Genomic DNA, 23,586 nt, shown 5'->3' with positions numbered 1-23,586 from the left:
TTATTGAAACCCCATTCGGAGCTCCTCAGCCATTATTTTCAAAAACAACCTTGGATGTATGCCAGTATATCAGTTGAAGTAGTCCGTAAATATTTGAATAATATCATTGATTAAATGTAGTGTTTAAGAGTTGTATCCATTGCTTTCGGTTTAAATTGATTGCCATTGAAGTGTATTATTGCAAACCTAATTAAGATTCACAAGAGATAAGTCATAAAGTTTAACTACTAAATACGATTACTACGCGATCTATTTGCGGCGGACTTAAACGTACCACTTTTTGAGTATGCAAACCGTCCAAATACATCCGAGGTTGTTTTCGATAACATGGCCGAGGAGTTCCGAATGATTGAAACCCATGCTAAACCGATCGATATACAGTATAAAACACTACGCATCGGTAACTTCCCTTTACAAAAACACGAAAACTAGTGTAGAAAAATTATACTTGATTATTTTTAGCCTTTTAATAAATTATTACCTGAAAAAAATCTGCTTGGCGATCAAAATGGAGGTGCGGGCGCACAAAAAAAAAAAAAAATAGTTTTTTTTACATTTTCAAAAAAATAGGAGCGGTAAATCCGCGGAACGAAATATCAATTTGGTGTGGCCTTAACGGAAATCTGAATCTAACATATGCACAGACACTCATACTTTTTGAATTTGAATTAAATTTGGTCCGCCTGATTACAACAAGTTTAAAACCAGCTTCTTAGACCATTCGCATGCGGAGACAATTTACAATACAGGGTTATGGAAGAATATTAAATTGGAAGTAGAGTTGACTTCCCTGATTAATTCATATTCTTATAAACGATTTTGTTGGTCAATTTTGCCATGGTAAATATGAGGTGTAACGGAGAAAATTACCGTGGTACCGACGATGGTCTGCGGTATGAATTTTCCATAACTCTTACTTGTGTGTTGCTTCATTATTTCCCTTTCTTCTTCTGAAATGGTGACAAACACAAAGCAGATTAAAACATAAAATTACATTTTCTTAAAACCTGTTCCTAACCATACCAGGTATACCACATGTGTATCATATTAGAGCTCCATATAGCTTTTCCTTGATTTATTTATTATGACCTTGGCAAATTAACATTATTTACTTTTGTCAATTATACATGTATTTGCGTGGTCCACAATTACTTCGCAGGATCAAAAAGTAATTAAATGTACACTTACTGAAAATGTAACAATAATGACACTTGGTAAAATACCTTAGTGTTCGATTCCTAATGGCTACTATTTGTTAAATTGAACCACCACGTGTGCCTTTATTAAGACTATATTTTGTTCAAAATACTGTGAGCAATACACGAATATAAAGTTGTTATCTTCTAGAAGTCACAATGGTCATGAAATTTGGTCGCCATACGTTCCGGCTTTGATAGCTTATTTTAACATGATTAATTTATATTTTTTGATTGAACGATTAAGGCGTTTCTTGTTAAATTTTGTCTCATGCATTCGATACAGGTTGGTGTCACCTTTCGCGGGTGACCGTTTCTGCTAGGCACTGTACGACTTCAAAGCATTCGATTTTGTATCAAAACAAATTAATTTATAAACAGTTTCTAACTCATTGTCTTCTTCAAAAGTGAACGTTACCATTCAAAATGGTTTATTATGTTCTTTTATCAAGATATAACTTGTACCACACATTGCAGCACGCCCTTTTGTAACGACCACCCAACAAACAATTCAAAAGGCGGCGCAGCTGGGTAAAGTGACGACCATTGCCATTGAATTTGTTTCCAACGCTCCTGGGACCAAAATCAACATTGAAAAAAGAGGGTGGGACACAGCGACACAATCTACACTGTTTAATTCGACGATTATATCGGCTAGTTTATACGTAGTTGTTTTTAACAAAACTGTGCAGACTGATGGATTCCTGACTGAGATAAACATAACGGTAGTGAATCAAGACGACTTCGGACTGTATGATATCGTGATTGAAAACGATGTAGGAATAGAGAAAAGAGCCATTAATCTGGCCCACAAAGGTGAGTATTGTAGATAACTGTCTATGGCATTTAAGATGGATTTGGGATCGTTAATATATCTAATAAAGCTATTTATTAATCAACTTTTACGTATTTGGCGAGATACAGAGACAATTGCGGTACCAATACCAGACAATTATACACAATATATGCCAGAACACGACCAATATCAACAAAACTCGTCTAATATGAGTTTCCTCCGTTTCGATTGGCTAAAAAACTCGCCTAATATAGGATTTGAGAAATGGGCCATTTTCATTGGCTGTCGAAACTCGCCTAATATGAGAAATATGCTGAAAATTATTTTTAAAGGTAGCCATTTTGTTTTTCGTTTTCCGACTGTTTTGAAAAATGTGTGCTTCGTATAAACCTCTTTGGAATACTTGAACCTATTCAATGATTGAACCACCTTGTACGGTTTGATATTACAGTTGTAATTAACCCGTTTGTGGATTTTACGACTATTACGATTTTGTACACCGACAAAATGGACGAGGAAGGTGAAACATTTGACGTTTTGGCAAATGATTTACGAATTTAAGACGAAAAGACATGCTTCCTTACAATGTACAGTGCTTTATTCATAAATATGTGCAATGTCACTCTAAGGATGCATGTCAAAATCAGCAAAGTCAAGTCTAGAATAGCAGACACCATGAATGAATAAGGGATAAATACGGCTTCACTGTGAACTTAAAGATAAGTTATAAGAATGATTTTAACCAAAATGGTAAAAGTTAATTAATAAAATACTTATTAATTAGGTGATTTCATATTGACCCAGTTATTTGTCCTCGGTCAGCTGTATTTGCCTTCGCCTATTTTCGGGCTCCGGCAAATACAGCTAACCTCGGACAAATAACTAGGCCAATATGAAATCACCTAATTAATATCATTATAATACAGCTATCTCTAGTATATGGAAGTTAAGATGGGTTTAAAATGGTTGAGATATCTCATACAGTTGTTTGCCGCCGTTTGCTTATGTGATAGTTGCAAAATGATTTTTAATCAGGAGATTGTGGGGTCGGGGGCAAACACTTTATTGTTCTGACATTTTGTTTATATATATATATATATATATATATATATATATATATATATATATATATATATATATATATATATATATATATATATATATATATATATATATATACGTTAATTTGGTAGCGGTCATGATACTGTACATTCGTCCTTTAAATCGGAACAGCTTTATGTAATTCAATGTAACGAATGGTTCACGCACGCGCAAAGATTATCTAGTTCGTCTCAGTAATACGCTTAAAGTCCTATTATTAATAAAAAAACAAGCTTTTCTGATAGGCCCCATTTGTATGATACTTAACCCACAAAGGGTAACAGTACATAAAGTTTGTATAAGGACAGTTTCAACGGATTTGTTACCATGAACATCTTGAAATATACCATAATAGGTTTGTCCATCAAGAAGTATACCTCTAAAAATAATGTATGGATTTTGATGGAACTAAATGATAAATATATTTGTAATTTACTCGAGACGAGGGCATTCTATGGTCATCTGGATCATATAACATAATCAAGAGGCATTATACTTATATAAGAAATGGAATATGCCTCATACATAAGTCTAAGAGACTGTTTGTAAAGTTTTTGATTCATTTTGTTTATATATCTCGAAGGATATTCAACAACATTTTTATATTTGGTATTGTTTTTATCCTATTTTCATTGTTTTTTTTCCCTAGTTTGCTCTATGATACTAACATTAGACTAAATAAAGACACAAATTTAAACAATGTTAAGGCGAGCATTGTCATATATAGTTGTCTTTGAATGACTTTAGCATACCTTTTAACAGCTAGCACTGTAGCTCCGCTTCATTCATTCGTATACAGACTGGAAGGAATTCGTGACGATATAACAGTGTCTTTAAGAGGTCTTAGATTTATTTTTAACAATGGTATATTCATGCATCGTTGTCAAGGAAGACATGAAGATATGTCTACCTTCAGTATAAAGAAATCGGTCCATTCAACTAGTTCGAGTCAACGAGGAATTCGAGCAAAGCGAGTTCGAGCCACCGGGTTTCGGCTGTATTTAGTTATGACCCTAAATATTCAATATGTGATTGCAGGCCCTCCGAGTTCACCTGGTATCATATCAATAACAAACATCAAAGAGACTTCTGTCCTTTTAACATGGGCAAGGGGCTTCCACGGAGGATCTGATCAAACTGTTCAAGTTGAAACCAGTCGAGATGGGACCAGTTGGATCCCGACGCTTTCACTACCCCAGGGGATGCTGATTGACACTTCGCCAGTTAACACAACAATAACTGAACTGCTTACAGCCACCCTGTATTACTTGCGGATGTTTTCTGTCAATGCGGAGGGGCAGAGCTCCAGAACGGGCTTGTTTAATTTTACAACGAAAGGTATGATATTACTTAGAGGTTAGTGAATGGTGGAGCCGGACTGGCTCGTGATAATTGGCCCGTAATAGGGGGAAATTATGTTTACAGGGGTCAACTTTCTCCCAATGGCCCGGCTCCGCAATGTTCTAACCTTTTATAAATTTGTTTTTCGTCCTTCGTTAGTTACTGTTATTGTTAAATGTATTCCCGCTGCAATTATATTAACTTGACGAAGAAAAAATGATTTAGAAATTACGTTTGAGAGAAAAATTTATCCAAAAAGGCAACACATAACATTTTTTTGCATTTTTACATTTCATTTCGCATATTGGTTAAAAACGGAGTTTCGCTTAATCTGTATTAATATGAATCATTGATACTCGTTTTAATCGAAAGAAACCCGGGTCTCCGGGCGTCCGTCCATGCGGGCTTTCACTGTTGGTTTCCGCTTTTTATAAAATTAGGATTCATGTATAATTGTGAAACTTTGTATTTAGGAAGCTCACGTGGATACGTACTCAGGAATTGAGTTCGTGGTATGTGGAGTCAAAGTCAAGGTCACTTTTACTTAACATAAATGAATTAACGTCGTCCGCTTAATTAATAAATAACTTCAATTAGGAGTGGTTTATAGAAATACAACTTGATATGTAGCAAGCTTAGGTGCATACGTATTTTGGTATTAAAAGTGGGGCATAGGGATCAAGATCAAGGTCACAGTCTCTATAAATATACAAAACGGAATCCACTCGATAAATTGTTCGTGTTACGTATAGTCATAAAACTTGAAATGTTGCATGCTAACTTAGAGCATTATTTTAGGGTTGTATTTCGGATGTGTTGGGTCAAGGTCACTGTTAATGCAAATATAAAAACTGTTTCCGCACAATATCGTTAGTTAGGATGTAGACGTATAGTAACGAAACTTGACCGTATAAGATGTATGAATATGGATTTGCATTTCGTGAATGTGGTGTCAATGATGATGTTAATGATAAAGAAAATGGACATTCGTATGTAGGAAACTTACTTCAAATTACAGACCAATTATCGGATACATATAATTCTATGCTAGAGTCGAATGTAGATAGATATAGTTCTATGGTAGAGTCGAATGTAGATATATATTTAGTTATATTGTAGAGTCGAATGTAGTTAGATATAGTTCTATGGTAGAGTCGAATGTAGATATATATTTAGTTATATTGTAGAGTCGAATGTAGATATATATAGTTCTATGGTAGAGTCGAATGTAGATATATATTTAGTTATATTGTAGAGTCGAATGTAGATATATATAGTTCTATGGTAGAGTCTAATGTAGATATATATTTAGTTATATTGTAGAGTCGAATGTAGATAGATATAGTTCTATGGTAGAGTCGAATGTAGATATATATTTAGTTATATTGTAGATTCGATTGTAGATAGATATAGTTCTATGGTAGAGTCGAATGTAGATAGATATAGTTCTATGGTAAAGTCGAATGTAGATATATATTTAGTTATATTGTAGAGTCGAATGTAGATATATATAGTTCTATGGTAGAGTCTAATGTAGATATATATTTAGTTATATTGTAGAGTCGAATGTAGATAGATATAGTTCTATGGTAGAGTCTAATGTAGATATATATTTAGTTATATTGTAGAGTCGAATGTAGATAGATATAGTTCTATGGTAGAGTCGAATGTAGATATATATTTAGTTATATTGTAGAGTCGAATGTAGATATATATAGTTCTATGGTAGAGTCTAATGTAGATATATATTTAGTTATATTGTAGAGTCGAATGTAGATATATATAGTTCTATGGTAGAGTCGAATGTAGATATATATTTAGTTATATTGTAGAGTCGATTGTAGATAGATATAGTTCTATGGTAGAGTCGAATGTAGATATATATTTAGTTATATTGTAGAGTCGAATGTAGATAGATATAGTTTTATGGTAAAGTCGAATGTAGATATATATTTAGTTATATTGTAGAGTCGAATGTAGATATATATAGTTCTATGGTAGAGTCTAATGTAGATATATATTTAGTTATATTGTAGAGTCGAATGTAGATATATATAGTTCTATGGTAGAGTCTAATGTAGATCGAGTATGTACTTGCAATCTCTCTACCTATATAGCTAGACAATATGAACATATACAATATAAAATGCAGAACATACACATTCCAAAATATATATTCTCCTAATTTGAAAGCAATGCATGATTTAAATCGAACAATTACATTATAAAGTAAATCATTAACACACAAAGCACCAAAATCAAACACACACATCAAAAAGCTTCACATTATCTTAAACGTGCAGGAAGGTAATTTTTCTTTATACAAATGTTGATTACATAACATATAGACGCATATAATGGATATAATTTTACGATTCAGATTTTAAGTGTTATGTCGGTAAGATGGGATTTGTTTACCATCTACGAGTTTAAGTCTACTTTATTACCTTATTTCTATTTCAGAGCACATACCTCTTAATTCAAATCATGCTCCTGTTATTGGTGGTGTAGTTGGCGGAACTCTCGGGGCAGTTGTTGTTGTTATCGTCTTAGTGTTCATTCTGCGACGAAAGTACGTGTTGAACTGTTCCTGCAACATGTCCCTATCGACGAAAGAAGGTAAAACATGTGTTACACGATAGGTATGTTAAAGATCAAACATCGTAAAATAAACAAACGACGGGTAGTGCAATATGCAGCATGTTTATATCGCTTACAACAGTGAGCCTGTATTTTCGCTGTTTTAAAACTACAAGGGTTATAAAGGTTTTCTTTTAAATATATTCTTGTTGGGTTCACACTCAAAATTAGGCCATAGCAAATTGTTGTTTTTTCAAGCGTCAATCCTAAGTACGAAAACCTACCTCGCAACCCTGAAAAGAAACACAAAATAAAACTTAAAAAACAAATTCTGACTTATAAGAATTATAGGCCTAGTTTAAGCCTTTTATAAGGGACTCCCCCCCCCCCCCAATATCTGTACAGTACACAACCTCTGTGTATTGATCTTAATCTGCTTGCCTTGATCCCTCTTATCAGATCTCTGATCTGGGTATCCTTACTGTGCAGTTTTGGATGTTTTATTATAGAAATGGATCTTAAATGGCCCTGAGCCGATACACGAATACACAGGAAATTTGCCCTTACTGTGACACCAGTGCAATTAGCAGGAGATGCACAGCAGGGGATTATCATACCAAACATTCCTTAAACTAGGCCTATAAGATACCATAGCCTTCTTAGTTCATTCTGGGCGATTCTCAATTGTTAGATAGATTTTCACTTCCAAAGAATGCCAAGAATAATAGTACAAAATATGTAACATGTAGTTTGCATTTTTTTCAGTAGTCGGAATTATAGTTAAAGAAAGTTAAAAATATTCGGCAAGAATATTTAGAGTTTTTTGTTTCTGTTTGTATGAAATACATTAAATTCAGCCTCGATAAATATGACACTTATAAATATACACTTAAAACTACAGAATCAAACCTAGTAGGCATAATGTTCAAGACCAGGAATTATTCTTTTTCTTGTCTTCATTGTGCCGAAAAATTCTCTTAGTGAATTCTTATATTGAAAAACGGACCCCATACCATACTTGTCATTAACATCGTTAAGCGTCTCGCAACGTGTAAGTAAAGCATGTACTTGATGTCAGAAAAGAAGCCACGATTTAAATAAAAGCAGTTATGGATTGTTTAATTAAAATTCTTTTAATAAATGGTGGTCTGAATTCCATTTCAAAATTAAGCGGTATTCCATATTTTGGTCCCATTCCTGATTTCAGAGTGGGGAAAGACACCCTCAAGTGTCCTGTCCTAGGAGTGATTCAGTTCATAGATTACTGGGGCATTTAAAAAAAATTTTGTCTCAATTTATTTTCAGATTTACATTCAAGTCAAAATGGGTAAGTTTATATACTTATGTAGACAAGATTTACAGCATTTTTTAATAATAAACTTTGAGTGAATCGTTTGCATAAGCAAAGTTATCTTTTGTTGTCTGATCGTTATCAGACTGTAAGTATAATGAATTCACCTCCTCTTGCGACCGAACGAGCGTCGCACCATCCACATAGTTGTTTACACGCCATGTCACCCCGGTTACAGAGTTATGGACATTGGATTTGCTTAAATAACTTACAGGTTAACTCATGGCGTAGCCTGGCCGATGCGAGATATTTGGCTCCAATGTCTTATAACGGCCCGAGAAGTAGTTGAGGAACGTTAAGAGCACTAGCTAACGGTGCGGCTAAGCCCTGTATTAATCTCTAATACGCATTCTTTAAAATTCTTTTGTAAGTTTGCTATATTCTTTTTTTAAGTTTTCCTGCACTCAAAATGAACAAACTTACATTTTTCTTCAGACTTGACGACGATTTATAAACGTTATCTCATATTAAATTTTATAAAATGATTAAAAATAGTTTTTGAGAGTAAGCCGAAGTGGGAGAAAATGCAAATAACATTGTGTTGCCAATCCATTTTGCGCTCATTGAATGAAAATGAACTCGTAGCAAGTTAAACAACTTCTGTACTTAAATGAATAAACAAATACCTCGTACTATTGATGTCAACATGTGCAGTGTATTTTTCTATTTTGTTGCTTCTTTTTGAAATTTCAACCCATTCAGAGCTCCTCGGTCATTTTGATCGAAAACTACCTCGGATGTATGCCGGTACATCAGTAGAAGTTATTCGTATTTTTTTAATTATATCATTAATTGAATGTTGTGTTTAGCTTGTATTCATTGATCTAGATTGAATTGATTGCCAGTGAAGTGTATCATTGCAAGCATAATTAAGATTCCCAAGAGTTACGTCATTAAGTTTAACTGCTAAAATGAATTACTGCGCGATCTACTTGCGGCGGACTTAAACATACCGATTTCTGAGTATGTAAACCGTCAATATACATCCGAGGTTGATTTCGATAAAAATGACCGAGGAGTTCCGAATGATGTCAAACCTGAATAAAAAACGTCGCCCGAATGGTCTTCACTGGTTATCGATCACTATCATAATCTTTCTCAACTGCGTTTGCCTCTAAGATTTTAATCATTAATCTATTCAAAGAGATCAATAACTTAGGATTTTGAAGAAAATACATGATTTCACAGTCGCCAACTTGATATTAAGACAGAAATTGAATTCACGTGTGAACGTTCCACCTCTTGCAATATCAAAATTTATAGTCTGTTGTAGCGAATGTTACCTTGACAAATAAAGGTAATTGTTGTTGTTGTTGTTGTTGTTGTTGTTGTTTCCAAGGTTTAATATCCAGCCATGTTTCCAAAGTCCTACAGAGTAACGGCCCTGCAAATCCCAAATAAACAATATCTTGCCGAAAAGTCTCAGTCACTCAAGTGTTTATGGCCCTTGAATTGAACAATCGATATATGGATGGAAAGTTCAATTCATTACAGAGTTATGACACTTGAACTAGCAAAATATGTATTGACAGTGTCCGTTTTCTAAATTTGACTAATGTACACCAATTATTTGCGTTCTAAAATTTGGACCGGCGTATTTCATGGCATTTGGGGCTCTTGTTCTGAGTTACAGGTCATATGTTCAAAGGTTGTTATGGCTGCGTACCATTAAGTTAAAACTCGCACGGACAATAACCTGCAAACGTAGAATAGCAAGTATTCTCTGTTATAGATACGTTTATCATTACAAAATTGTGTCCGATTTAAAGAGTTTTATGTTAATTAAAAGTCTCTGCATAAAAAATCAATTATGGAGGGTTCAAGAGTTTCACCACGTGATTTATTGCTAAAACTATACTTTAAGCCACGGTGCTGAAAACCACGGATATGCCGCCGCAGTAACATACGAAGATGTGTCACCGGCAAAAGAAACTGCCGTTTACGATGATTTAAGTAAGTGAACATTTCCAATGACAAGTTCTGTTTTATTTTCTTAGTGTTCCCGTTTTTAATACTAATTTGTAAAATGTCAGTAACTTTACTTCTCATTTCGATTGCAAACGTGTAACAAATGAGGTTGTTAGTTGGTACCCATTGAAGTATTTTAATGTTGAATTGTTTTTACCATTAAGATTGTTTCTGTATCACTCTCATACTATTAACATTCATTCGGATTGCCGTCGGGGTCGCATATTATAAACAATAGAAAAAAAAAACGTTGCCTACTCAATAACTTGTGTTTTGAATGTATTGGCTTTGGATTTCATGTAGAGCTATTAAAGTCTATTTCTGGGTCCCTTTTACTAAATAAAGTAAATAAGGAGACCGCACAATACTATAACTTAAGGTAGTAATAAGGTATTGTTATGACATTTATTACGTGAAACCTAAATTCAGAATATATTTTGGGTTGCTAGGGTCATGGTCACAGACATAGTTACTATTTAAGAAATTTAACACACCACTGAGGGTCATATGACATTATAAGGACCGGCCAGTCAGCCACCAAAGGTGTATATGGACCGAGGCGTTATCCGATGTCCATTCACCTTCGGGGGCTGACTGACCGGTCCTTATAATAATTTATCCTGTCACCTGCATACAAGTCGGTCCAATAACAAGGTGCCGTGTAAACTTTAGTTTATTAGGATAATAGACCACGTGATGTTTATCTACAGTCAGGTGGTCATGTGACCGCGAAAACGAACTTCTTTTATATATTCTGCAATGTCAAAAGAAAAGCAGAACTGCCGTTTCAGTATCTTATCAATGGACCACTAACAGCCGACCTCAGCAATCACTCGCCCATAAAGTCCCATCATTATGCAAAATAATGACACTGGCAAAACAATCGACCTGAAATCTTCATGAGATGTGAAAATCTTACCCCACCCGCAAATGCTGGAAACTGTGAAACAGCATTCAACGATACTCGTCGATAGTTTATTCCATTTCTGTGGTGAATGACAAAATCTCACTTACAACAGAAATGAATGATCTCTTTGCCGGTGCAGTTATGATCATTCAACACTATCAACATCATTTAAATCCATTTAATATGTTGCGATTGTTTGTAAACACTCGTGATCTTGAATTTTGACCTGTGTACTGTACTCTGACTTGCGGAATAATTGTTACATCATCAGATAATGTTCAGAGACTGATCCATGCTTATGCACGTTTAAAAGTATTTTTATGTTTTGAATTGATATTGACGTATTAAAATGCAATGACTTTGAATATAAACGTACTAAAAAAGTTGAACAGTTTTACGAACTATTTTGGGGGCGTTTTAAACATGGATACCGAGTGTGATGACGTCAACAGGGAAAAACAGTTGTCCCCCTTACTTTTAAAGATTCTTATTAATTTTAAGGTTTTATAGTGTTTAATTAAACAAAGTAACAGGATAAATAGAATACTAGGTTAGTGCCGTGGATGGAGAAAGTTTATCTGGCTCGGCTGCGGATTTTATCGGGTTCGCCTTCGGCTCACCCGATAAATTCCTCCGCCTTGCCAGATAAACTTCCTCCATCCACGGCACTAACCTAGTATTCTCTATATATGGCCCGAAGTGTTGTGTTATATTTCTTATATTATACCGAATACTTTTCATTACAATTCAATATTTTTAAAGCGATTTAGATGTGTTTTATCAAACAAAGCTAATAATGTTTACTTGCGACAAGTTTTCACCGTTGTGAAAATAGCAAGCCGCACTTACCAATTGTATGACGTCAGCGGTCCATATTACATTTTTCGCGAGGTCCGGACCGGCCAAAAATATAATATGGACCGCTGACGTCATTAAACTGGATTTTCATCAAAATACAGTGATTTACAGACCGATCGAGTTTATATATATATAAAGAAGGGACAAATTTATGTGAGGTATAATATATATCTAGACATGTTTCATGTGAATTTGCAAAGGCTTACATCTTGATAGTATTAATTCGAGTAGTTTATGGTTAATTAGAATGTGAACAGAAACATTGAAATTTAATAAATGTGTGTCTTATAATTTTCAGATGATGGAAAGTATGGGTAAGAAATTAAAATCAAAACAGTATAAGGCTGTAAGTACTTGATTAAAGTAGAAAAATAGCTAAATAACAACTTAGGTACTTTTTTCATAGCTGACTGAAATCTCATTCCAATTTGTTTTTCATATTCGAGTTAACAGCAATGAAATTTTGAAAATCCTTCCAGACCCGAGGACCCTCACGTGTACACGCCGCTGGAGGAGGCCAATCAAACGTCACATGCTTATTACGAGAATGTTAATAGAGGTACAATTTATGGGGCCATCTTACCAATGCACGTATCGTACGATCGTTTTTGGAAATAATATATCTAAGTAGTTGTACTATCTTTTTTTTTTAAATAAAAACATTATTTAAGGAATGAAATACTTGATTGATGTTATTATTGTGATATGAACGCAGTTGGGCTGGTAGAAGTGTGGGGAGTCCGAACCAGCCCAACTGCATTCTGCATTATCCTTGATAATGACACGCATTTCGTTACTTATATTTACATCAATAGTTCATTATTTATTTCAGGAATTGTTTAAAAACTTAATTTCATTTAAGAAAACCTTACATTAATTATTTGTTCACCCATCCTGTAAGTAAAACGACACAATTGTAAACGGAAACAATTTTTATATAAAGGAGTAATGACACTTGAAAGTTACCGGGTCATATCCGGAAATTGTGAAATTACTTCGAAACACTTTAAGTGTTCAATTGAAACGGTAATAAAAACAATACATTTAACAATTAATAAATAAACACTTTTCAACATGTTGATTAAAGTATTTCGTGACCTGCTGACACAAACAATAACGAGATAAACAATATTTCAACGTTTCACGATCCGAACATATCCAAAGTCGTTGCGTTCATCGGAAAATATTCGCAATTACCGACAGGCGGTTGGTTTAAGGAATGACAGTTGAGGTGCAAATATTGGTCACTTTAGATAAATTGTTTATAGTTTTGCAAGATAAATTCTCAATTACAATTCTGAGACTAGACTTAAAAATTTAACTAAAATTTTGGTCTTACGATCTTGTGACGTACGGTCGTTGAAACACGTGTACTTGTTTGTATCTTATGTAAAAGAAAGTGCTTACTATATCAAAGGAAATTTTTATTACAAACATATTCGTATAATTTATTCTGGGAGTGAGATTCGTATGAAGCACCGAAGAAGGGGGGGGGGGGGGGGGGGGGTAGGGGGTAGAGTCCTGAAAATTGCTTTGTTTGTCAAACTTATCCTCTTTACGTGTTCAAAACTGGCGACAATGCATGCTTAAACAACGTATATACACTCTCACTTTGAATATATGATACTTTAAATCACAATGTTTATTATATGCTATCATATGGTCTGACAGTTATGTTATTATACCGAACCAATATTTTGTGAAACATCAAAAATGAACCCATGTCAAAATGGTTTACATCAGTTACGTTGAACATCTACTTAAAACACGGATTTTCTGATGTTGGCAGATTATTTCATATCCTTTTTATTTGTTTGCAGAAGATCACATTTACAATAATATTGTATTGAAAAACTCGATGCAGACAGTGCTGTAAGTCGTCAAGTAACAGAAGCTCATTAGATGGATTATCTGCATAGTATCTTAGTTTGAAAGGTACATTCTGATAAACAATGTGTACAATACGGTACACAACTGAAATACACACTTAAAGGAAAACGCCGGTGGTTACCTTTATGACAGTTCTAACAATTTTCAATTGCAATACTCAGTTTTTGATTGGATGATACACATAGCGCTTCATAATTTATGTATTTGAAGTATGTTTATGAATAAATGCTCATTAAGAATAAGAATTATGTAATAAGAACATTTCGTTAATACATTTATAGTACGCAGTATATCATTTATACTATTGCAATACACTAGTGCATACATTAGCTTATATAATATCGTCATTCTTTCGAAGATGATTATGGAAACCTTTTAATCAATGTATTTTTTGCTTTTTTTAATATTTTCCATGTAGCTTGATGAACATGAATTGATTTCATGTGAATGTGCACCTTAAATGGTGTTAAAATGTCACTTAAAGTGACAGTCTTATTCAAAATCAATACATACACATGCATTACAAACATAAATTTTGACTGATAAACCTATAACTACTCACTAAATAGCGCATTTATGGAAAAAATATTAATCACTAAAAACAAGATTGTAACCTTGTATTTAATAGCAGAAAGCGCAAACATATGAAATGATTGGTGAATGCTAAAAGATTTACTTCGATCTACTATAGTTTTATAAGGTAAAAATACCGTGTTTTATGTTCATTTCTTTCAAATTCAAAGTGTTACACTTTATAAAAAAACATTGTTTTTGACATTTATTCATCATTTTTGGAATATTAAAACAATATTATTAATTGTGGTAAATCTTTTTTGGGAGTGAGAGTGCATCTTTAAAAGAATCGCATTGCTTTATATGTCCCTGCTGTAGAAAATATGAAATTTAAAGACAAAAGAACGCATCGGTATTTTCAAAAATTGCAATAAAGCTCATAGGAAGCATGAAGCACATTTCGATAGCTCTGTTCATGGTAATGTAAGACGATTTCGTTTTTATTTGTAATAGTTAGAACGTATTGTGATAAATCTTAATGATAATGAAGGGCGAATTTAGTTGATGCGACCCCTTTCAGTCTGGCTAAAATTATTAGACTATATTTTTATTTTATTTTTATTATCTTAAATTGATTAGAAGTAGTGATTGAGTCAAGCAGTAAGTGCTTAATCATGCTCATAGAATATATTGTAATAAGCGACCTTCCTATCATCATGACAATCTTCAGAAGATGTCTCCTTTTCATTGGTATACAACCAGCTCACAGTTTTATGTTAAAAATAAACAATAATGCTGATTCCACTTTTTTATTCTTGCACACTTACTTGGAATTCTCTGCCATAATTAATTTAGGAGAGAAATAGTTATGTGTCCTTAAATCTCATTTTGAATCTCTTTGCCAAATATATTGTATTTCTGATTGAAAGGTTAAAGTAGCAACGTAATTTACACTAGAGGACTCGGTTGGAATTGAGTGGGCAATCCTGCGTACATGAATATACATATTTTTTTAGAAGGAAACTGTTAGTCAGTTGTTGGATCAGTGAGTTTATTAATTTGAAATTTAACTTTCCAAGATATAATGTGAAACGACTTCTGTTTTAGAAATTCAATGTGAGCATATTTGTGATAATTTGTTGTGATATGTTCTATGTTTGATGTATATTTGCAATAAATATATCCATATTTAGTTCCCGTCGAAAAAAGCAGCTTAAAACAAACTTCAGAGCATCCTTATGCATCAGCTATGTTGTACACTGTCGTCACTCTTGGTATTGATTTATTAACTTTTTATGATATTGTTTCATAACTAAGACTTAACAATGAGAGTGAATTTAATACTTAGTTCTACTCTCATTTTAGTTTATAATCTGGTAGTTTTCATATGTTACATCAATATCGACATGATCAAGGTATATAGCCAACTACAACATCTTCATGAAATGCACTTCTAGAAACTGTTCCTTCCTCTACATCATTGCCCTCCTTCAATAACAATCTTAACAACAATAAACAATCAGTTCCTCATTTCTTCTATGAGGGTGAACGAAAATTGAGTGTGCGGATGCATTGTAGTAATCTAAATAAACACTTGTTCTCTAAAAACAACATGAATTGACCAATTTGCCAATGTAAAGAAATTTAGGACATCTACCATTTTTTCTTCACATGTACCCTATAGTATGCACAAAGGCATCGCATATTCGACCAAATGTCTGCTATAAGGCCTTTTATATGCCATGTCATTTATTACTGTTTGGATCGAAAAAAAATCCACGGATCTGACCAACTCAACGATATTCAATTAGAACAAATTTGATTCTACTACTGATCTGGCCTATTCATGCCCTCGCCAGTCTTCCTGTTCTTTATGTTTCTCTCTCTTTGGCGTATTCCATACTTCTTCCAACGCAGTTTGTCACCTTCTACGTCATACATTTGCCATTCACCTTATCCATCAAATTATAACAATAACACAACCATACAAATCATAACAACATTTACATCATTACAAGCAGCATGAAAGAGTGACAGAAGCGAAACCAAATATTAGCTAAGAAGCTTCCTTCTCAATTATGTCGTTTTGTGTATATATTGCTTGTTTACATTTCATGTATTATTACCTCAGAAATCCTTAATTATTGGTTATGCTCTTTGTGTATCCTCAAAATGTTCTTTTGAAATAAATATTGTAAACTAAGGTTTTTGTATTAATGCTTTGTCCTGTAGTTAAAAATACAAATCCAAATACATATTAAGACAAGGTAAAATATAAGTATGATCTAAGTATGGTTACATCTTCGTGTTCCATTTGTTTTGGATTTCCCTTTGTAATGCATGCACCTAAAAACGGAATGCCGTTATTTTTTTTTCTCATTTATTTTTTGCATAGCATTCATTTTAACAAACAGATCAAGAACAAGATTCATACAAAAACAAAATTCTATGCATTTTCTATATGCGCATACGCACACGTGCACACACGCGCACTCACACACACACACACACATACACACACACACACGCGCACACACACACACACACACACGCACACACACACACGCATACATTCTTGCTCTCCCCTATGGATTTGTATGAGTATTATTATATCATAAATAGTAGAAAAAAACAGCTTCTTACGGTTTGTGCTATTATTGCTGTGATATTTATTTTATTATTTGATTTTTAAACACTGCCATTTCCTTATGTGGGTTTCATATTTGTTGTTTGATAGTGCAATTTGCGATTCAATTTGTTCTCTCAGTATTAAGTATTGTTTAAACGCTTGAAATGTTGGTACTGCTTTTTTATATTTTACTGAGAATATGAAAAATTTCATTAACAGAATAAGGAAATTACAAATAAGGGTGTTTTTTTCCTTTTACAAGAATTCCTAAAAACGCCTCCTGTTTGGTAATGCAAATATTCATTGATTTAGATGTAATGAAATTATTTAGTTCGTTCCATAATGGTTGTATCTTCAGACATTCCCAGAATAGGTGTTCTACAGTTTCTATCTCCATGTTACATAAGTCACATAGATTGGTTTCTTTTAATTTACACATATACAGATATTTATTTGTTGGTATTATTCTTAACAGAAACCTATACTGAAAACTTCGTAGGGACGAGTCTATTGACGTTGTAAAAGTTTGTCTGTAAATAGTTTCCCATGGTATATTGTCATTTAAGTTTGGAAAAACGCGTTGCCATTTAATTTCAGATGGTGGTTTGAAAATATGTTTTTGCTGTATTGAATAAAGAAGTTTATTTGTTTGTTTTGATGCTTGTATTTTATCAGTTAATTTTGCTGTTGTTAACTGGTTGATAGTTTCACCTTTAAGTTTCAGTTTAAAGGCTGCTGGTATAGAGTTAACAAGTGTTAGGTACTTTAAGAAATCCTGTTCATGAATATCATATAAAAATCTAATTTCATCAAATTTGTAACAAGAGTGAGTTCTGTAATCGTATATATGTTCAAACAATTTTATACCTTTCTGGAACCATCCTTTATAAAATAATGTATGTTCATTTTGTTTTAATGATTTATTATTCCATATGACTGATTTACTCAAAGGTGTGTCAAGATTTTCATCATGTTTATTTTTTATGTTTAACCATGACGCTAAAACATCGTTAAGAAAAGTTTTCTCACTAGCGATTCGATTGATGAATCGTTGGTCTATGTCACATTCAAAAATAAGGTTATTTCCATAGTTTTTTAGTTTTTCGTGCAAAAAAATCTTCCAATCCCCTGTATTAGATGGGTCCAGATATCGTTTTATCCATAGTGTTTTTAGTGAGCGAATAAAGTTTTCTATATCTGTTAGTTTCAGACCACCGTATTCATGGTTTTGATGTAATACTTTTCTTTTGATTTTTTCAGGTTTATTGTCCCATACAAATTCATACATCGATTTTTTAATATCATCAATTGTTTGTTTACTTGGGTTTGGGAGGACAGCAAAAGGGTATATAAGTTTTGGAAGAGCAAACGTTTAAACAACTGTAACTTTCCCCATAAGGGTGAGTTTTCTGTGTTGCCATTGTTTTAAGACGATTTTGAATTCTTTAATTTTGCTTTCTATATTTTTCTGTAAGTTTAACTGCTTATTATTTGTAAAAGTCATTCCCAATGTGGTTGCACTTTCAGATGTCCATATAAAGTTTTTGGTGTTACAAAAATGTGTCTTTGTATTTTTCAATGATCCCACTCTAAGAATTACAGATTTATTAATGTTGAGGCTTAGGCCTGAACAGTCAGAAAACAAATCAAGTGTCATAACAAGCGTTTCAAACGATTGCTTACTATCATTATTGAAGAAGGTTGAATCATCTGCAAAAAATGTCTGTTTTATAGTTTTCCCATTAATTGTAATCCCCTCGATTTGAGTATTGTTTGTTATATGGTTGGAGAGAGGCTGTAGACAGATAATAAACAATGTCGCAGACAAGGGGCAACCCTGTCGAACGCCTTTTTCTAATCTAAATGGTTGTGATATGTTACCATTATTTATTATTAGACTCTGAATATCGTTATAAAATAATTTTGTCCAGTTTATAATATCGGGCCCGAAATTAAATGATTTAAGACATTCAATGATATAACTATGGTTTAAGCTATCAAAGGCCTTGGCAAAGTCTGCAAAGAATAAGAGGCCGGGTTTGTTATTTTCTTCTAAATATTCAATAACATCAAATATCAGTCTAACATTTTCCCCAATATACCTTCCTTTGACGAAGCCAGATTGAACATTGCTTATTATGTTAGGTAATAGTTTTTTAATTCGGTTGTTAATTGCTTTTGTTGCAATTTTGTAATCTACGTTCAATAAGGTAATTGGTCTCTAGTTTGTTAATTCCTCTAGATTTTTATTTGGTTTTGGGATAAGAGTTATTATTCCTTGTTTTTGTAGCTGTGTTAATTGACCATTTATAAAAGAATAGTTTAGTGAATTTACTAAATATAGGTGTATGGTGTTCCAAAACAGTTTATAAAAATCTGCCGTTAGTCCGTCGGATCCAGGGCTTTTATTATTTTTCATGTCTTTTAGAGCTGTCTCGCATTCATAACTGGTTAACAATCCTTCTGTTGCACCTTTTTCTTCTTCTGTTAATTTTCTATAAGGGTTTTCTAAAAATATTCTCATGTCTTCTATATTGATTTGTTTATTATTAGAGTAAAGTTTCTTAAAAAAGTTAACTTCTTCGTTTAGAATATTCTCTGTTCCAATTATGGTTTTATTATTAACTGAGAGTTTATTGATGGACTTTTTTTCCGCTCGTTTTCTTTCAAGGTTTGCAAAATATTTTGTATTTTTTTCATTATTTTCTACATGAAATGCTTTTGCTCTTAGTATGTTTCCGTTGGTTTCAGTCATTACGATCTCGTCTAAGTTTTGTTTTTTGTTAATAATTTCTTCTGTTATTTTATCTATTTCATATTTATCGTTAGTATCTAGGTTTTTTTCTAACTGTTCTATTTCGTTTTGTAGTTTAGATTTTTCTTTATTTTTGCTTTTTTTAAGGTGTGTTGTATATTTAATAGTTTATTTCTAATAGAGCCTTTGATTAATTCCCAGAGTATGTCTGGGTTGCATTCTTTGTTGTATTGAACAGTTTCTTCAATACATCTTTTAATATTATTCTGATAGTTTTCATCGGTTAAAATTGAATTGTTAAGTTTGAAGTATCCAGGACCTTTTTTAGTTTTTATCATATTTAAGGTTATAATGACCAGTGAATGATCTGTTTTAAAGCTTGCTTTTATTTGGGCTTTTATTAAAATGTTTATTAGATTTTCGGAAATTAAAAAACAGTCTAGTCTGCAATGGATGCGGGGTTTACTATTTGAATGCCATGTATATTGTAATTTATCGGGGTGTTTCAGACGCCACGCGTCGGTAAGGTTTACAGCTGTCATAGTATTAGTAATAATTTCTCTGTTGCGTTTGTGTTTACCTGTCGCCCCATTTTTCTTATCAATGCATTCATTTATAACTGTATTGAAATCTCCACCAATAATTAATGTTTTATCATCGTTTTTTGAAATATAGTCACCTAGTTTTGTAAAGAAATCTATGTCATCTTTATTTGGGCCGTATACGTTTACTAGTGTTATTTCAAAATCGTTAAAAAATTATTTCAATCGCCAAAATTCTTCCTTCTATTACTTCGGTTTGGCTTATAATTTCCAATTTATGTTTTGTGTTGAACAGTATTGCGACGCCTTCACTATTAGACTTATTTCCACTAAATATACATTCACCGCCCCATTCTGATTTCCATCTTTGGTATATATTTTTTGTGCAGTGTACTTCTTGGAGCATATAGATATCGTTGTTATTCAGATTTAACCATTCAAATATTTGTTTTCGTTTCAAAGTATTGCCTAGACCTCGAACATTAAGTGTTGCTATTTGGGTTTCCATAGTAAGTGTTAAATCACGATAACGTAGCACGCATTAACCATATGTGGTGGGTCTTGATTTATACTAGTGAGTAGCATAGGTGTATATTATGATTAAACCATTAGATCGCGTAATTATTAAAAATTTAGTTAATTTTCAGGTTATGTTATTTAATAATTTATTATACTTCTTCTGGAGTGATGATAAGTTGTTGTATTTACTATTTATATTATGCACTGACTAAAACGGATATTAATTGGTGATTCTTTTAATATACGTGTATAATTATATTTTATAAAGGTTCTTGGATTGTGCAGTATTTATGTTATATATATCGTTGTAGTACCGGTCTTGTAACCATAAGAATAGTCACTTTAGGCAAGATATGTTACACTGGTGTATTGAGACTGGGATAAAGTGAGTATGTAAATCATAACATAAAATACAATGAATATAAAAGGGAACTGTTACAAAAGCATATTCCAAAAGTGTACAACAAAATAATGCTAGGCTACTGTTTGTGCATGAGCTAGAGTAGCAGTCACATTAATAGGAAAAAGGCACAGTCAAATACAAAAATAATAATATAAAACAAAACAAAAATAAAAACATACCTTTTCAAAGTTTAGAGAGTTTTATGTATGTCTTATTCATAATCAAAGATATCTCGTTGAAAAGGTATGAGATGCCTATATAACAAAGTTTTATGCTGCTACCTCTTGTGCATAGTAGCAGACATGTAAGCAATGAATATGTTCTAAAAGTAAAGAAGCCAATACAATAATAACTAGTATACTTCTAAAAAAATTAAAGATATACAGATGTAACATATACTTCAAGTTATCTTGTTGATACAGATTAATAGAGTATTATCAAATTTTGAATTGATGAAAAAAATAAAATAAAAAATATATAAGTTTTTTAATGTGGACATAATGCATGTAAAAATATGGTCTCTTAACCGTCATATAACGTATCATAATTATACAAGTGCGTAACTAATATTACAAATACTATGCAAATGTGTGGATAAGTATATGAGATGGTACTTAAGTTAACAACTTATATATCACTAGTGTAAAAATTTAAACCTTGATATCTTTTACTTCTTATATAATAGATGTATGCTCTTATAAATCAAGTTATTTCTTTCTTCAAATGAAAAATGTTTAAGATACGAAATAGTATTTGAATTACACTTATTTCTTATAAATTTGAATTAAGAATATTTGACGGTATTTTCAATTATACAGTTTTATAAATTACTTGTAAATTCAGTTCACATATATTTGCCCGTATTTAATCCTGAAGGTTCAAGTACATGCTTTAGGATAGTGTCCTATTGTTTAATAGTATAGTGTCCACGAGGTGAAAAAACGAGTTTTGGTATACTGCACTCCGATTAAAGCGTTACTCGGTCATTGATCGTCGCACAATCGTATGCCACTGCTGTAATCCTGTCCAGTATCTATAGTCTCTTTGGTGTATTTGGCGAATTTTCTGGTCGTCCCCTTTGTGGAAAATCTTTCCTTCCCATACCCAAACTCGCTCTGATGATTTGTCTGGCTCCTGTAGACCCTTTCTAATGATACCGAAAACAATCTTGTTCATTTTTGTAAGGTCTTCATTAATATATATCTGGGTACCTTTCAGTTCCTTTCTACGCTTTAGTAGTTCATTTCGTTTCATCCGCGATACATATTTCACTATAATGGGTCTTGACCTTCCAAGCGGTTTTCCTAATCGATGACATATGTCAATATCGCTCTCGGATATATTTAGCCCTTCAATTTTGTTATTTAATGTGTGGATAATGAGCTTTAATGTATCCGTCGGGGTTTCATTTTTCTGCGGGGATGATTCGTTTATGCCAGTTATCACTAAGATGTTTCGCCTGGAGTATTGTTCCATTTCATTCATTTTTCCCCCTTGTATTAGTACCGTCTCTTCTAGATCCCTTACTTCTTGATTTCTGTCATCTATATCCTTTTCATTTCTTTTACTTTGCTCTGTAATTTGCTGTTTAAGTTTGTCGTTTTCTGTTTCTGCATCAAATACTCGTGACTCCAATTTGTCAATTTTTTCTTCAAACGTTTTACTAATTTCTTCTTTCACTTGATCAACTATTTCTTTTATTATTTCTTTCAGTGCTTGGTCATTTTTAAGGACTACTTTGTTTAGCTTTTCGTTAAGCCCTTTGAGCTCGCTTCGTATCCCGCTGATAGCTTTCCCTACGTTCTCTTCTGTTTCGTCTTTTTCTTCTAGCATTTCCGATTTACTTTTTGCCTGTGTCATTTCCTTCTTTCCTTTCTTTTTCCGTTGTTGTTTTTCTGACCGATGTTTACTTGTACTGGATGTACTACTATCAAGTTCACTAATACTACTATCACTTTCCCTAGTTCTTTTTTTGTTCATGTTGTTGCATACTTTTTTTCAGCAGTATAGATTTTAAAATTTTCATGCTGTGTATTAGGCAGCTAGTTTGTTACCATACTGTATTATCTACCTCAATACTGTATCGATAGTACTTGTTTATAACATGTCCGCATAGAATACACGATCTAATGGTTTATATAAAACGTTTATAAAGTCATTTTTCTGGAGTTTTCTCGACGTAAATATACTTTTTTGAGATTACCTGTGGTTTCACTGTCCATTTTTTATAACTAAAT

At 32.8% G+C, this 23,586-nt stretch overlaps 1 protein-coding gene across 1 annotated transcript in view; it reads left to right on the top strand.

The window, feature by feature from the left end:
- LOC128234757 (hemicentin-2-like) overlaps positions 1 to 1,805 on the top strand; it is a 28,190-nt gene extending 26,385 nt beyond the window's left edge. The window contains exon 13 of the mRNA XM_052949248.1: positions 1,674 to 1,805. The gene's annotated coding sequence lies outside the window, so the exon portion shown is untranslated. The remainder of the gene's footprint in view (positions 1 to 1,673) is intronic.
- The last annotated feature ends 21,781 nt before the right edge of the window (positions 1,806 to 23,586 follow it).

The sequence above is a fragment of the Mya arenaria genome, chromosome 5 (genome assembly GCF_026914265.1).
Source record: "Mya arenaria isolate MELC-2E11 chromosome 5, ASM2691426v1".
In the NCBI taxonomy this organism is placed as follows: Eukaryota; Metazoa; Mollusca; class Bivalvia; order Myida; family Myidae; genus Mya; species Mya arenaria.
This window is presented reverse-complemented; position numbering and strand designations above follow the sequence as displayed.